The 13,383-nt window shown below is 44.8% G+C and overlaps 1 protein-coding gene across 1 annotated transcript in view; it reads right to left on the reverse strand.

Moving 5' to 3' along the window:
- The window catches only part of NPEPPS (aminopeptidase puromycin sensitive), a 159,425-nt gene that overhangs the window by 67,856 nt on the left and 78,186 nt on the right, over nt 1-13,383 (reverse strand). The window lies entirely within an intron of this gene.

Below are 13,383 nucleotides of genomic sequence, written 5' to 3' on the forward strand. Positions count from 1 at the left end.
GCACTGTATACACAAAGAGCGAGTGAGTGTCGATTGGGCCCTAGGCAGTGTAACTGTGGGTACATCTAAAGGGTCCATACACTGGTCGATTTCAGCCATCGATCGATTGATTCTATGGAGTCAATCAGAAATCGATTCTATCAAATCTATTGAGCAATTTTCAGCCTATTTCAATCGATTTGATCTGACAGGATGGAAAATCTAGATCGATGCTGCCTATGGATTGAATGGTCCAATAATGCATTTAGATCGATTTACAGAATGAAATCTATTGGAAATCTGTTCCTAGTGTGTGGCACACATCAGATAGATTGCTGTCAGATTCGACCTGACAGAAATCTATCTGATGGTCAAATTTGCTGAAAGTCTATAAGTGTATGGCCACCTTTAGAGTGATGTGCAGGTACTCTGCAGGAGAATAAGGGGAATCCTACAAGACTTGCCACTTTTGTGTATGTTCTGACCCAGTCTTGCCATCACAATTTAGACATTATCGGATTTACTTAACATGGCCATACACTTATATATTTGCAGCAGATTCAACCATCAGATAGATTTCTGTCAGATGCCTGTCAAGTCGAATCTGACAGGAATCTGATCCGTCACCTCACATCAGAGCTTCTGGAGAAGTGACTGGGTCACGGAACGCGTGAAGGGGGCACGGGGAGACAGTGGACCACACTTTTTGAATATCTGGGTAAGATTTAATCCTTATTTGAGTGGCTGATATACCTAAAATTAAATAGAAGGTTATGACAATTGATTTAGCTCAAGGGCTTACAAAGTACCAGTTCCCTGCAGATATGATTGTATCATGTATTAATTTATCTTGATCCGCAATGTTCTACCTGTGCACTGGATGGTTTTAATTGATTTTAACTACAATGGGACAAGTCCTTAATAAAGTATTATATTACCATATATTTGGTGGCTGATGATAGTTCTTTATTATTGATTGCCTTGATGGACTCTTTTTTTTTTTTAATATATGAGGTTTAACAGGTTCATGGCAGTTGCCCTTTGTGTGGGCTTTTTGCTCTCCATTTGTTGTGTAGGAATCTGATGTGTGCCACACAATAGGAAAAGATTTCCAATAGATTTCAGAATCAAATCTATCTACATGCATTATTGGACCATTAGGTCCAATGCAACTCTATGGGCCATGGATCTGCTACCAGCAGATCAACCTAGATCTTGCATCCTGTCAGATAGAGCAAATCCATCAAAATCAATTGAAATAGGCCAAAAATCGATCGATTTGAAAGAATCGATTTCTGATCGATCGAGCCCCTTTAGATCCTTATGCTTGCTCATTTTACCCGCTTCCAACGCATAACCTTCAATAGCTAACTTCACCTGCTGCCTATCATTTCACACCTTGACAGGTGCCATTGTAATGAGAGAGTCAATATATTATGCTCATCACTTGTCTGTGATTTTAATGTTGTGGCTAATCAGTGTATTACTTATGTGCAGCTGAAAATAAAACTGCCTAGGGAAATGTATTGAACAGTTAATGGGATATTCACGTAGAATTTCCTTTATGTCAGCAGAAGCGAAGCTCTTTTAAAACGCTCTGCTCTCCTGGGGCCCCAGAGAATGCTCATCATAAACGCACACATTTAATCCTCACATAAATTAAATGGGAAAACCATGAAATTAAACATCTATTTTAAAACAGTTTTGCTCACAAAAAAAACAGGCTACCAACACAAGCTGCAGAAGGCTCAACCAAAACTCATCACAATGAACAAACAGTTTGTTATCATACAGGGTTACCATTTCTGAAGGCTGCGCATATAAAAAAAGGTTTAATTTTCAGAGTAGATCATTTTATCTCAAGAACCGCGTTGTGGTAGATTGCACTGTCCACCGACAGCTGCCCCTCATTTACAACACAGAGCACATGTTCCCTCCATCAGCGGTACCATCTGGCTTAGTTCCATTATTTACAGCCAGTGTCCACAATGGAAGTGGCGGAAATAACAGTGTATGGACCAGTTTCTAAATGTACTCCCTGTGAAGTTGGCCTACTGCTATTGCAAATCCTGCAGAGGGCATCACCTGAACATTCTCCCTCTCCCCTCCTTATACATCCCCTGACCCCCCCCCCCCCCAACCAATGCATCCCCCTCCCCACCACAACCATCATATGCATCACCTGATTACCTGACCCCCACCCCACCCTCTTTCCATAGCCATAGGACATACTAGGCTGCACAGGAAACAGCTTACACCGATTGGTAAATGTTGCCCAAAGTGATCCTGGAAGGCTTTCAGGTAACATTCATTCCAACGTTTGAGAAAACCTCTGGTGTGCAAGATGTACACCCATCCCTCCTCCAGCTCTACTTGGACCCCTACAATGTTAATCCAACAATGTGTGGGACTCCAGGGCAGAGATAAAAAGCAAGCATAATGCTCTTCATAAAGAGATTATTTGAACAATCAATTGAGATAAACAGTAGCATAGCTATACATAGCTATGACCGATTGAACCAGAAAGGTCTGAGGTAGTAGTTGTCAAAGTGTAAAATGTGTGCCATACACAGGTGGACTCAATCTGCCACCATCTCTTCACTGAAGTGCTACTGAAAAACTTGATCGATTTCAGCCAATTTACCAACTAGTAGAATGCTGAACAATGGCTCTACATTCGTGTTATCTGCAGGTCAGTGATTCAACACAGGATTCTGTCCTACATCAGGTAGTAGAAAACAAGCAAAATAAAAATGTTCAACTGATTGTTTAATCAAACCTAAGCTAGAGTCTAACGTTTATGACCAATATTCTTATGTAATACTGCATAACTAAGCCAATAATGGTCCTTAACATACATTAAAGTACTTTTTCAATAGAAAAAAAAAAAAAAAAAAAAAGATTGTATAACATACTGAAAGCAATTACATGTAATTATATACTATTGGATGTCAGCCTGGTCACATTGCACAATGTACCATCTCTGTTGCTGGTGACACGCTCTAACCACCGCACAACGCTAAATATTCTGCCATAATTTCTCTGTTTCATCCTGAATGAATAAAGTAATTTCTGGCTCAATACATTAATCTCTGCAGTAGGAACATTGTCAATGCTGGCAAAATAACCTGCTGAGAAGACTGGCATGCCGCCTGGTGCTTATTGAAGACTAAGCTGGCATCAATAGCAGTGCTGAGATCATACCTGGCACAGGAGGGCACAGCACAGACTCATGTCAGCACAATATGACAGACAGCCTGACAGAGGGCTGCCATTTATCTATGCACTCATGCTAAGAGAAGGCTGTCTAAAAGGCCAACTTCTATGAAGTGGGAGCTGTACACACCCTAGTTTCACGGTAGAGATGGCCCTTAAAACATACTAGCAAGTTAACCTCAAACCCATAGTTTTAGCCTAAAGGCCCATACACACGTCTGATTTTTTTAACCAAACGCCGATAGGCGATGGCGGGTCGGTAGTGGTATAGCATGGAAACCGCCTTTCCATGCCAGTTCACGGAGGGTGTCTCCGTGAACAACCGGAGAGCCGCCGATCGCTGCTCGCCGGCAAAATGTAAACACGCAGGGAAGAAATCCCCACTGTTTACATCATACGGCGCTGCTGCCGTGACATAGATCGGCGATCCCCGGCCTCTGATTGGCCGGGGATCGCCGGCATCTGATAGGCAGAAGCCTATCCTATCAGGCGCAGGACGGATATCCGTCCTGCGCCGCTCAGAGGGTAAGGGTGAGGGAGGGAAAGCCGGGGAAGGCGGAAAGCGCTGCAGAGGGGGGCTTTGAAGAGCCCCCTCCGGAAAGTGTGGGTAGCCGGCGGCGATCAGACCCCCCCCCCCAGCAGGACATCCCCCTAGTGGGGAAAAAAAGGGGGGGGTGGGAGAAGTCTGATCGCCCTGGCTATTTCCTGATCGGTGCTGCGGGCTGGAGAGTCCACGCAGCACCGATCACAAGAAAATCCCCTGGTCCTTAAGTGGTTAAAAGACGGGTCGTTTGGACGTCCCGTCGTTCAGTCATCCAGACGTCAAATCTGGCGTGTGTACAGTCCGTCGTTCAGCTGCTAAGACTGGTCTTGAGTGATCCGCCTGGCGGATCGCTCAAGACCAGTCTTATCATCCGATTTGATCAGCCGATTTGATTCCAAAACCTTTAGAACTAATTATTGGAACTCAAATTGGCTTGGTAAGCTCAGTGACCCCTGACCAACATACAAAGGTGAATACAATTATGAGAAAGAGTATTTAAGGGGGTCAATTGTAAGTTTCCCTCCTCTTCTAAATTTATCTGAAGAGTAGCAACATGGGGGTCTCAAAAAAAAAAAAAAAACCCTCTCCAATGACCTGAAGACAAAGATTGTGCACCATCATGGTTTAGAGGAAGGATACAGAAAGCTGTCTCAGAGATTTCAACTGTCTGTTTCCACAGTTAAGAACATATTGAGGAAATGGAAGACAACAGGTTCAGTTCAAGTTAGGGCTCGAAGTAGCACGCCAAGAAAAATCTCGGAAAAAAGGAAGCAACGAATGGTGAGAACAGTTAGAGCCAACCCACAGACCAGCACCAAATACCTACAACATCATCTTGCTGCAGATGGAGTCACTGCATCTGTTAACCATCCGGCACACTTTACACAAGGAGATGCTGTATGCGAGAGTGATGCAGAGGAAGCCTTTTCTCTACCCACAACAGAAACAGAGCCGCTTGAGGTATGCTAAAGCACATTTGGACAAGCCAGCTTCATTTTGGAATAGGGTGCTGTGGACTTATGAAACTAAAATTGAGTTATTTGGGCATAACAAGGGGCGCTATGAATGGAGGAAAAAAAAATAGCATTTCAAGAAAAACACCTGCTACCTACAGTAAAATATGGTGGTAGTTCCATCATGCTGTGGGGCTGGGTGGCCAGTGCAGGGACTGGGAATCTTGTCAAAGTTGAAAGACGCATGGATTCCACTCGGTATCAGCAGATTCTGGAGACTAATGTGCAGAAATCAATGACAAAGCTGAAGCTGTGTCAGGGCCGGATCTTTCAACAAGACAACAACCCTAAACACTGCTAAAAATCCACTAAGGCATTCATGCAGAGGCACAAGTACAACGTTCTGGAATGGCCATCTCAGTCCCCAGACCTGAATAAAATTGAAAATCTGGTGTGAGTTAAAGAGAGCTGTCCATGCTCGGAAGCCATCAAACCTGAATGAGCTAGAGATATTTTGTAAAGAGGAATTGTCCAAAATATCTTCAATCAGAAACCAGACTGATTGCATCCTCTAAACTCTTCCGCCTTTTGCAGAAATTGGAACCTACAGGATCTACTAAATATTGCTTTCATTTCTTTTTTGTGGTGCCCAAATGTATGCACCTGCCTAATTTTGTTTATTGGATTTACAGAAAGTGTGCAATAATTCTTTAAACTTAATTTCACTTCTCAAATATCGCTGTGTGTTTCTCCTATATGACATTTAACTGAATTTTTTTATCGTTACAACCAACGATTTATACTTTCGCATCCCAATATATATACAGGGCGCTCTACTGTTTAAACTTCCTGCTGGGACAGGAAGTTCAGTGAAGTCTGCCGGACTCTGAGCCCAGCGCGGAGAAGAGGCCAGCGGAGAGAGCGGGGACTTGCGCCAGGGACGATTGACGGGAATGATTGATTTCGGATGGAAATCAATCATTCTGTCAGCGTTTGCGCAACGATTTCACAGCAGATTCTATCACAGTGAATCTGCTGTATATCGGCGAGAAAATAGGTGTATGAGCCCCTTTAGACTGATACATTTGATTGATTTTAGCCCCAAATCAATTGGAATTCTGATCTATCGGTCATGTTGTGCAGTAGATTCCTGGCACTCTGAATCAAATGGGAAAAACAATGTGTAGAACCTCTGTTGGTGAGTGAGCCCTCTTTGCCAAAATGGGCTCATAACATGATGAGATAATGCAAAGAACTCCGCTCCCAACAGAACACATAAGAGTAGACCGGAGAAGCTGTGCCAGGCCATGGATTGTAGTCTGGGAAGTCCAGTTTTTCTTCTTGCAGCATTCTGCGCAGGTAAGAGCTCTGGAAAATTGCTGTCATTCATGCTGCCATAAGATCTCACGTCTAGTCTTTAAACAGTTTGGGAAATTGCAGCGTTCCCAGAATAGGCAAGCAATCTCCTAATCTGTGTTCTGGAATGGGCATTTACTCAACTCTCAAGTTCTTCCATATGCCTGTGCTTGTCTGCTGATAATCTCAGAGACGATGCTACCCCCCCAGACTGAATGTGAAAGGAAGGGACTGCCCCATAGCCAGGAACCTAGAAAATAAAAAATGTTTATTTTTATAGTGGCGAAGAACAAAACCAAATGGTGCCGGGTCAGAGAGAGCTTTAAAAATGAACTGTGGGTGGAGGAGAATCCTCATAGCGGTAGAGAAGCAACTAGGACCTGTGATGAGCTCAGTTTTAAATTCTTGTAGCGTGGGTATCTAAATTATAAACAAATAACTCCACAGAACTAGATATTTTCCAGCAAGATATGGATGAGGAGCTACATTTCTTAACAGGATGGAGGCACAGAGGAGAGCAATACAGCACATAGTCAGAAGTTTTTTTTTCAACCTTTCTGGCAGCCAGCATCACCAGGCCAAGACCATGCCTGCTGTGGGTCAGCCGGTCCACTGCCTCTGATGCAAGAATGCCAGATGCCTCTGAGGAGACTGGAATAATTCCCACAGGGAGGCAGGAGGCCCAAGATATGCCACTTAAAACAGGAGGCCGAGGTCCAGATAGCAGGAGCAGGTGTTGAAATCCTGGGCATGTTTATGTCTCAGGAAAGTTTGTTTACCCAGCAACTACAAGACCAACATCAGCAGCAATCTAATGGCCCATACTCACAGGCAACTTTTTGGCCTGTCGCCAGCACACGTGAGCGTGTGCGCGACAGGCCGGCGACAGCTCGTCGCCAGGTCCCTCCGCATGCACACGGCGGAGGGACCTGGCAACTGATGCGGCGGAAGCTGTCGCTGTTGCGCCTCCCCCTGCCGGAAGCCCAATGGATACTTATCTTGTTGCTGTCGCTAGTCCACGTACTCACGCGGACTAGTGACAGTCGCGGCGGAGTTGCGGCGGGACTGTCGCCAGGCGATTGAGCGTTTCAATCGCCTGGCGACATCAGCGACGGCGTGTTGCGGCGACATTTGTAGCCCGTGAGTATGGGCCATAAAGGCTGATACACATGATGGCCCATACACACGGGCTACACCTGTCGCCGCAACCACATGTAACGCGCGTGTTGCGACGACAGGTCGCCCGTGTGTATGAGACGCGCACCCCGAACCGTCGCTCGACGCCGCAACTGTCGCTAGTCCGCCGGGTGTATGCGGACTAGCGACAGCAACTCCATACACAATGTATGGAGCTTCCGGCGGGGGGGGGGGGGACGACTTTTTTTTTTTTTATGGCTCGAGCCTCCGCTGGCTCATGTGTATGAGGCTTTGAGGCACGGATGTCTGCAGTTGCATGGAGACAAGCGACAGTTGTATACAACCGACGATTACATACACGCGGCAACAACCTGTCTGCGACATAGCGGAAACTGTTGTTCAGCGATTTCTGTCGCAGGTGCAATGACCTGTACACACGTTGATACAGTCTACAGCAACTAGCATGAAAAGGTGCATGCGCACGAAATGTCGTGCGCAGCTTTCGTCGCGTGAGGTACATTAAAGCTGCTTGATGAGTCTGCAGCTCCATTCACCTGTCAGTGAATTGCACACACAGGAAGTAGGAAAGTTTGGCCAGACCAGTGCACAGCAAGTTGCATCAGACTGTCAAGAGGGACACAAGAGTCGATAGAGACTAGCATACACACGACCACACCGATGTGAGACTAGCGACTGTTCCTGCGACAGCTATTGCTGGCGATTGGCCAAGTCAATCGTCTGGTGACAGCTCTGACTAGCGACAGTTCGTGGCGCGCGCCTCATACAAATGGAGGACCTGTTGCTGCAACATGCGCGCACCATGTGTTTCCAGCGACAGTTGTAGCCCGTGTGTATGGGCCTTAGTGTGTGTGTGTGTGTGTGTGTGTGTGTGTGTGTGTGTGTGTGTGTGTGTGTGTGTGTGTGTGTGTGTGTGTGTGTGTGTGTGTGTGTGTGTGTGTGTGTGTGTGTGTGTGTGTGTGTGTGTGTGTGTGTGTGTGTGTGTGTGTGTGTGTGTGTGTGTGTGTGTGTGTGTGTGTGTGTGTGTGTGTGTGTGTGTGTGTGAGAAGCAGCAGGATCTGTTGCAGCAGTAGCTGAGGCATGCAGAAGGTGCATTAGCAACGACAGTAGTAACACCAACAGTAACTGAGCAATTACCAACAACAGATTCAACAGTTTCAGTAGCATCAGGCTGGCCCCTACAACACAATGCAGCAACTTGTTTATTGGCTGTGCAGTGTAGCGCACAGGAGACCCTGCGAGCAGCACATCCTACCCAGTCATGGGCTGCAAGTTAGCTTCCCATGCACTCTCCCAGTCATATGAAGGGTATCACAGACAGTGTGGAGCATATTGTAACCCTGCAAATTTGCTTCGCACAACATTCTTTAATATTCTTCAAGAAGAGGATCTTAAAATAGATATTGCGCTGTTTGTGTACAGACCTAGGTCAGTGTTGTGGATACCTGTCTGCAATGCCCAAGAACACAGCATGTTTTTAGCCCACACATGCAGTAAAATGATGCAGAGGGGAGTTTTTCTAGCAAGATATGCACCATTCCCAGGGAAATAAGTTTCATAAGCACAGGCCTGGGTGATTTATTACGTTAAAAAGCATGTATGATATGCACCTGAGGCCAGAGATTGTCCTCGCCCGTTTACCACAATATGCTGCTGACCAACAAACCTAGGCCAGAGTTTTTCAGAACCTGTTCTCAAGACCCATGAACAATACATGTTTTAGCCTAGACAGTAAAATCTGCATCCCACACAGGTGGTGTTTTTTCTAGCAAGACAAGAACTACTGATGAACCTTGAGGCCAACTTTCAAAAGCACTGACTATTTGATTTATTTTACTGCTACAACGACAGATGCTTGTGCAAATAACTTGAAATACAGGGGACACATCTTCAATAGTTTGGTTGAACTTTGCTGGAAGTAACATTGTCTTCTGTTTATAGCCAGTTTATTAATAAAAAAAATGTTAATTTGGAAACCGTTTGATTGTTAAATCTAGCTTCGTGATCGGGTGGCATATAGAACAGATACCGCCTACAAGTGGGGATTACAATATTCCAGACCAAAAGGTAATAAACCTCAGGCAGGTAAAGAACCTGCCCATCCAGAGAGGACGGAGGAATCAGACTCCTCAGTAGGGAGTTTAAGCTCGGCAGTATCTGCGAAATCTGCTGCTTCTGCTAATACTTCTAAAAAAAATATAGCATCAGACCCCGACCCAATATAGATAAAGAGGAAAAAAACAGGTAAAGGGAAAGAAATTCCTAAATAAATTGACGAATCCATGGGGGCATGTGGGGGGTCTTCGGATCCAGATCCAGCGGCGGAGCGGGATGGGGGCACCCTCGACCTGCTCCTCCTCGGCATCTTATTCGGTTTTAGACAAGGGGGAGGTCTATGTGCTTTTTCCATTCATCGTATGTTTCGCACGTCTTAGGGTGGGCGGGCGCAAAACGCAGGCACCAGTTTGATTGGCTGGCGTGTGTATCTAGTGCAGGGTAGCAGTTTCCGGTCTCCAGCCACGCCCCCTCGAAAAAGCCGGAAGTTGGCAGCGAAACATGTCGGGACCCCCGACATGTCTGTCTTCTGACCCTGTCTGTTGCGGCCCCGCCGCCGTCCACCTGCTGGATAGCGGTGCCTCCATCTTGGACACGCCGAGGCTCCTTCGGACGTGCTCTGCATCACCAAGCACCTAAACCAAGCATTGGCCAGCATTGGCTGTCGCTGAGAGATTCAAGCTGCGGGGACTTGGACCACTCTGCCGCTTGCCTCCACGCGTGTCCCCTATACAGATCCGGAACCGGTTGTGATGCAGTGGTACACCACCAGGGTTGTGGAGTCGGATTTGGAGCCGGAGCAATTTTGGGCACCCGGAGTCGGAGTCGTTGATTTCATAAACTGAGGAGTCGGAGTCGGGATTCGGATGATTTTTGTACAAAATCCACAGCCCTGTTAAGTATTAGACTAAAGAGTAGGAGTCATTTTGGGTACCCGGAGTCGGAGTCGTGGTTTCATAAACTGAGGAGTCGGAAGATTTTTGTACCGACTCCACAGCTGTGTACACCACAGCGCTAAACTAGCTGCACGCAGAATCACCCGGAATGATATAGTATGTGGTGTGATTCCTAAATGCATTCAGGCTTTCTATGTGCATACAACTCATCTGAGCAAACTGCTGCATGAACTTTTGCCTATTGCTGCACAACATGCTCTGCTGGCTCTTGAACGCATGAACTTGAGCATTTCTGATGCATAATTTGTGTGTGCTTTTTGGAGCCTGTCAGCCCCACTGCATCTTCTGAACTGACACATATGCTTTGCCACATGCTGTGCTTCATTTTCCTCAAAGGACATTCATCCATACAGTGTGGAACAAATCCTGGTCATTTCTAGCCTCTGTGGAAGAGCTTTTCAGAGGTCATTCATAAGGGCCCTGGATAACATTAGGTAATCAGTGTTAAGTGTGCATGGTTCAGTGTGAGTTGGCTCTGCTGTGGTGGACGGCCGCTCCACATGGGGTCTGTTTTTAGTGATTGACTTGTCTGCAGATTAAATAAATTTTGATATTTATAAATTAGCATTGTCAAAATGATTCATTGGTGCACACACCTTGCCTCACCTTTTCTCCTAAACAATACGTCGTTTACCGTAAATCTAGCTTCTATTTGGGGAATATTTACAAAGATGTTAGTATATTGTTTGACAAAAAAAAAATGTAATTTCTCCAGAGGACAACTGCCAATTTTTGTGTGGGTCAGCTGATCAACACCTTACAAAAGTCAAAGAAATTATCTCTATTTTGAGGTTTCCCTTTGTCCCCTGATCAACTTTTTCCATGACCAATACCCTTCTCCAGTTTTCAGTCAGAGAAGTCTATTTCATGGGCAAGGTGTTGAACAAGGTAGGTTGAAGCCTAGTGGTGTTCGCAAAAACAGAATGCAACAGTAACCTGCTGCAACTGTCCATGGATGGATTCAACTAAGTGAAAAAAATAAATAAATAACTATCACACCTCAGGTGATCAGCAGTTGTCCCTTGGGGGTTATGGGCGTGCACAAGTGGGTGTCCATCTCTGCAAGCCACTGCAACCTCTTTTAAGAAGGTGAGCAAACCTGAAACACAACACTGAATAGAACAATTAAAAGAGACTCCGTAACAAAAATTGCATCCTGTTTTTTATCATCCTACAAGTTCCAAAAGCTATTCTAATGTGTTCTGGCTTACTGCAGCACGTTCTACTATCACCATCTCTGTAATAAATCAACTTATCTCTCTCTTGTCAGACTTGTCAGCCTGTGTCTGGAAGGCTGCCAAGTTCTTCAGTGTTGTGGTTCTGTGATGCATCTCTCCCCTCCAGGCCCCTCGCTACACACTGCCTGTGTGTTATTTAGATTAGGGCAGCTTCTCTCTTCTCTCTTATCGTTTACAAGCTGGATAAATCGTCCTCTGAGCTGGCTGGGCTTTCACATACTAAGGGCAAAGCTGTTTGCAGGAAGAAAAGAGCAGCCTGAAACTTCAGTGCATGAGAGATGCAGGGGGAAAGAAACACACAAATGATCTCTTGAGATTCAAAAGGAAGGGTGTATACAGCCTGCTTGTGTATGGATGTATTTTCTATGTGTGGACATACTGTACATCAACCTACTTCCTGTTTTGGTGGCCATTTTGTTTGTTTATAAACAAACTTTTTAAACCGGTTTTTAACCACTTTTAATGCGGCGGGGAGCGGTGAAATTGTGACAGAGGGTAATAGGAGGAGATGTCCCCTAACACACTGGTATGTTTACTTTTGTGCAATTTTAACAATACAGATTCTCTTCAAGAAAGGGGCAAGAAGTTGGATGGTATGGTAAAAAAAAAAAAAAAAAAAATTACGAGTAATAATTTCTTTAAATTCATTCACCCTTGGAGAACCGGAATTGAGGAACGGTAAAGTAGAAGGCTTAAGAGAAATTTTACAGAAAAATACTTTTCAAATTTCCAGCAATATCTTCTAAGAACTTCTTAGGGTGCTTCAGGAGGCCAAGGCACAAAAGGCTATACTGCCACTTCTACTGCCTTTTCGGTAACAAAAGGTAAACCCACCACTTCCTGCCAGTAAGATAGGGTTCAATGAAACACTCCGGGAAAATTAGACAAGCAAGTGAACAAGTGAAAGCCCCAAGTGTAATGATAAAATATTGCTCATTACTCTGCGTTACAATTGGTGAATGCATAGTAGATGTCAATATATGAGAAAAACACTGCCGACCAGTGGTGGTGGTAACCAAGTGCGATGGCTCAAACCCTTCAGGTAACGGGGTGATCACCAGGTGTGTGACCAAAACTACCAAGTGTACTAACAGCAATGGTACGCCAGGAAGGCTAGGGATCAACCTACTGTGAACAATTCTGCACTCATTTAGAGATGGACTGCTGAATTGTTCACACAAGGGTTGATCCCTAGCTTCCAGTTTAATTCAACAACTTCCAAGAAAACAAAATACACGACCAGAAACACCTAAACTCTTCCTACCACAGAAAGAAAAACAGGAATAGGTTAACAGCCATCTGCTTCAATTGACAAGATACCCTGCAAGTAACCGATACAACAATGAACATTAATGAATGTCCTGGAATGGGAAAAGTATCCATCCATTTCTAAAGTTTATAGTGTGAACCAAGCATTCTTCTGTATCTGCAAAGTCCCATTCCTTAGATAACCCACTGCCTGCATATAGACGGTGTGGACCTTCGGGCAGGTTGTGAGAATATATGACAATTGGGACTTCAGCGGAGAGCATACAAAGTATCTTCGCTGTGAAGCATAATTTACTTCATAACTTAGCCTTTGTGCAAAGGTTTGCATGTCCGGCATGCAGGCAGCAATATTAACAGAAACAAAGTAAAGGTATGTAAAGATTTATGCTTCACAGGACAACATACAAATGTGTTTTTTAACCTAGTCCAGAATGTAAGTACAAAAAACAAAAAAAACATACTATTCACATCCTGATTATTTGCCTTTGTTGAAGAAATAAAAACATTAAACCTAGCTGAAACCAGTACATTTATATCTACTTAATACATTTTTTTTCTGCTGCAGCTCCTCTCCACGCAGAGCTGGTGTTACTGAAGTGGCTCAACCAAAGTGCTGTGCTGGCCATCACCGCATGACCACCCATTCTATGCGACTTAATATC

Source organism: Hyperolius riggenbachi, chromosome 12 (assembly GCF_040937935.1).
Source record: "Hyperolius riggenbachi isolate aHypRig1 chromosome 12, aHypRig1.pri, whole genome shotgun sequence".
Taxonomy (NCBI): domain Eukaryota; kingdom Metazoa; phylum Chordata; class Amphibia; order Anura; family Hyperoliidae; genus Hyperolius; species Hyperolius riggenbachi.